The 4,501-nt window shown below is 37.0% G+C and overlaps 1 non-coding gene across 1 annotated transcript; it reads right to left on the reverse strand.

Moving 5' to 3' along the window:
- Window positions 1-1,624: 1,624 nt before the first annotated feature.
- LOC145013479 (small nucleolar RNA R71) lies at window positions 1,625-1,731 on the reverse strand. The gene has a single exon (XR_013665036.1). It is a non-coding gene; the product is annotated as a small nucleolar RNA R71 (small nucleolar RNA).
- Between the last annotated feature and the right edge of the window lie 2,770 nt (window positions 1,732-4,501).

The following is a 4,501-nucleotide window of genomic DNA, read 5'->3' on the forward strand; positions in this document are numbered from 1 at the left end:
TTAAGCTACATGAACATCTTTTGATTGCTTATCTCATATAATTCTATGTGAACACATTTCTATATGCCTAGGAATAATGAATATGAAACTAGGATTAACTAGAGAATGGGTAAATTAATGTGTGAGCTTGATTGATACACCATCAACAAGAGTTTAATTGAATCACCACTTCCATTAGCTAATTACAAGTCTTATTTAATCCGAATAATTGAACTAGGAGGTTTATTAGTTTAATCACTTGATCCCTGCTTAAATTAATCTATTTTCTAAGGATTGGTAATAACGAATGTGAAGCTAATCACCATAATCGGTAACCAATAACAATTAATCTATTACATTAACATAAAAATGAACCATAGGACTAAATGAGTTGAACCTAAACAGGAACCCTTTTGATCATTGAATTTAGTTGTTTTTTATGTGTTTTCATCTATTAGTTGATTAGTTAAGTTTTAGTTAAAGTTTCTAGTCTTGTAAAACTAGAGAAAACCTTATTTTCATTATTTGTCTTTTAGATAATATTAGTTATTAGTTTTAATTTCCGTTCCCTGAGTTCGATACCCTACTTATTTATCCATACCACAATTGACAGGTCCACTACCTTCGTGTGTTAATGTTATAATTAAAAGTAGGTTTAAAACTAGTTGAGTTTACACATATCAAGTTTTTGGCGCCGTTGCCGGGCAATAGTTCAAAATTTAATTCTAATCTCTACATTTATCGATCCTTTGTGTGAGATCTATCTTGCACAAAGTTATTTCTTAGGTAATTTAGTAATTAGGATAAGCTTAATTAATTTTTTGTTTTTAGAAACTAGTATATAAACTTTTCCATTTATGCTCTGAACTCGCCGAGTCCATCGTTGTTACACAAAGTCATGTTTTGTTTTATTTTTGTTCTTTTTACGCGTTTTTTTTCTTGTTTTGATTTCAGTTTTACATGACCAGAGGATCCAACACACCTTTGGTCCCTCCATTTGAAGACCCGGAATCCGCACTTAGAAGAAATAAAGATAAAGTAATTGAAGACAATCACCCGCTGAAGAAATCACCATTCAAAGACCTTAAATCAGTTTTTGGGAAGAAAAAGGACAAGAAAGTAGGTGAGGCCAGCAGTCAACAAAGCGAAGGAAGTAAATTAGAGAGTTTTGAAGATAATACAAAAGAAACCGAGATTGAGTACGACTACAACTCCAAATCTGAAGAAGAAAGTGAATTTGAAGACGAACCAGTTAACCCCATGGCTAACATCGATGAAGTTGCCATGGGAGAATAGAAGAAGAGGATATGAGATTGATACCGGCCCGGGACTTGTGCAACCCATCATTCCCGCTACTGTCACTTTCGAACTAAAGGGCCATATACTTGCTCAACTTAAGGAAATCCCTTTCTACGGGAAAGATCACGAAGACGTTTACAAGCATTTGGATGAGGTCAACGATCTTGCTGATTATTTCAATGTTCCAAATGTGCCTAACAAAATCGTTCTACTTCGTATGCTTCCATTCACATTCAAGGGTGATGCAAAGGATTAGCTAAAATCACTACCACCAGGATCCATTATTACATGGGCTAAAATGTAGGAAGAATTCATTGATCAGTTTTGTCCTCCTACAAAGATAGCCAAACTGAAGAAAGCAATTGCTAACTTTGAGCAACAAGCCGGAGAGTCCTTATACGAGGTGTGGGAGAGATACAAAGGTCTACTCAGAAATTGCCCACATCATGATCTTAATAGTCAACAAGAAGTCTCCATTTTCTATGATGGAGTCAATGTAACAACTAGGCAGCTCCTTAACTTGCAAGGACCCATCACAAAGAAGCCACCCTCGGTGATCAAAGAACTAATTGAAGAATTCTCTAAGCACTTTAGAGAATACCATAAGCCAAGGAATGACTTGATTAGAAGGGCGATAAATTCCATTAACGATGACATGGAAGCAATGATGGAAAAGTTGGAAAGCATGGACTGAAGAATGACTAAGATGGACCAATCCATCCATGCTATTAGGGTAGGATGTGAAAACTATAGAGTACCTCACCTTACAAAAGATTGTGATCTTCATGAGAATGGGAACCGGAAGGTACAAGTGTGCTATTCAAGTGGTGATAGATATGATGATAATTGGCGAAAACCAAGGAAAGAATGGCTACCATATGATGAGTACAAAAAGACAAGGGAAGAAAAGTATAAGCAAAAAGATAGAGGTTTTTACCAAAAGGAGGAACCGGTACATGAAAAGAAATCAGATTTGGAAGACATGCTTACAAGATTCGTAGCCGCATCCGAGAAAAGACACAACGATACCGATGCTACACTTAAAGATTAACAAAATATGTTGAGAGAACACCAACTTATGATGAAAGATCAACAAGCTTTGCTTAGGAATCAACAAGCATCTATTCTCAATATAGAAAAGCAACTGGGGAAACTTGCACAACAAGTGTGATGAGTTTTGAGCATTCTAACACTTCCTAAGTGTACATGCAACCCTAATAACCTTGGATCTATGTTTGTCTAATTTGTCATGCAAAGTTGAATTCCAAGGTTATATTCCTATCTAGCATACATGGGGAACAATTTTAACATAAAGTATAGATAGAATAACTTACCTTGTTGTTGCTTGTGTTCCTTGAAACCTTGTGAGCCTAGCACCTCAAGTGGTGATGCCTCAAATGCTTCACACAACACCAAATGCTCTTGGAAGAACTTATGAGAGAATACACACTCTTCAAAATCGGCCAAGCCCCCTTATTACTTAGTGTAACCGATTTGGGAGGAGATCATATTCCTTATATAGTGTTGACACATCTAGGGTTAAACCCTAATGTGTCATGACTCTTCATTTCCATGACCCATGGGTTTGTAACTCCCATGGAGCATCCTATGGGTGGAACCCAACTTGATGATCCATGGAGCCTTTTAGCCCACTATACAAGATATGGATGATTTACTTAATCAACCCATATATTTAATTAGTTATCTTTTGATCACTTAATTAATTCTAAATTAATTCTTGATCAAACTAATCAAATAATATTATTAATATATTAGAACTTATAATATATTAATAATCTCCAAGCGTTATTTCTCTCATTTAGTTTATCCAATTGCATGGTGCCATGCAACCCAAATGGACCATGCCGGGTCGGGTCAAGTACATACCAGAAATAGTTATGGACTTAGACACCTTATCCAACAGTCTCCCACTTGGATAAGTCTAGTAACTATTACTGCAAGTATGACTTCAGGAACCGATCGGCAATCGTAGCTCTTTACAAGGTTTCTCGAAACTTGAGAAGATGATGGTACGCCATTTAAGATAAGTGATCATATAATCCTCTGTTCTAGATATCAGTCGGACAAATACATGGAACAATGTCTTACTTATTGTCCAACATTTGTTTCCCGATTTCCGATTTGTTTGACAAAGAACTTTATTGAACACATCAATTAAGTTCTGACCGGGCCCGGTACATAGGTCAAAACAAAATCATCGAGGGGCCCAGATATCAGCTTCTAATCCAAGAAGGAACAGATAAACTTTGACTCATATGTTTGTTCTACTACTTATTGAATTACACATAAGAGCACGATTTTATAACATCGAGTTACCAATGCGTTTTTGTACAATCAATGCATAACCAACTCATAAGTAACAAATCATATCTCTAGGTTTAAAGACTTATATGATATTACCATCTCACGATCACTCGAGATAGAATTCCATGAAGTGATTCCAGTGAGCGTGGGTTGAGTCCAATGCTCAGAACTTATGAGCACTCATGATTGTTGTAGCCTTGTCCCAGACCTCTACAACCAAACATGACAGTCTTGATTCATACCTACTTCCGACATATGACCGACTGTGGAGGTTTGAATAATATGTTATACCAAACAAAATTATTCTGGAAGTCAAAACATGCAAAGGAAATATAGTAAACGATTAACAAGAGATAGCAACACTTTACTCATAAATAAAACACTTTTATTCATCATCAAATGTCAATTACACTTTACAAATTTCAAGATTATCTAACTACTAAATCTAATATCATCCTTCAGCCCTATGCTCCGAGCATGCTGGAGATGCTTAACCCGAGTCAGTCCCTTCGTGAGGGGATCTGCCGGATTCTCATCTGATGATACCCTCTTTGCCACGAGGAGTCCTTCTTCGATCCGATGTCTGATGAAATGGTATTTTCTGTCGATGTGTCTGGATCTCCCGTGATCCCTTGGTTCCTTGGCTAAGGCAACAGCACTTTCACTATCACAGAAAATTTCCATCGGCTCTTTAATAGCTGGTACAACTCCAAGGTCTCCAATGAAGTTTCTCAGCCATAACGCCTCCTTTGCCGCTTCGCTAGCTGCAATATACTCTGATTCACAAGTAGAATCTGCTACTGTCTCTTGCTTGGAACTCTTCCAAGAAATTGCTCCTCCATTTAGGGTAAAGACCCAGCCCGACTGAGAGCGGAAGTTATCCCTATCAGTTTGGAAG

The sequence above is a fragment of the Lactuca saligna genome, chromosome 8 (genome assembly GCF_052625555.1).
Source record: "Lactuca saligna cultivar CGN05327 chromosome 8, ASM5262555v1, whole genome shotgun sequence".
Classification (NCBI taxonomy): Eukaryota; Viridiplantae; Streptophyta; class Magnoliopsida; order Asterales; family Asteraceae; genus Lactuca; species Lactuca saligna.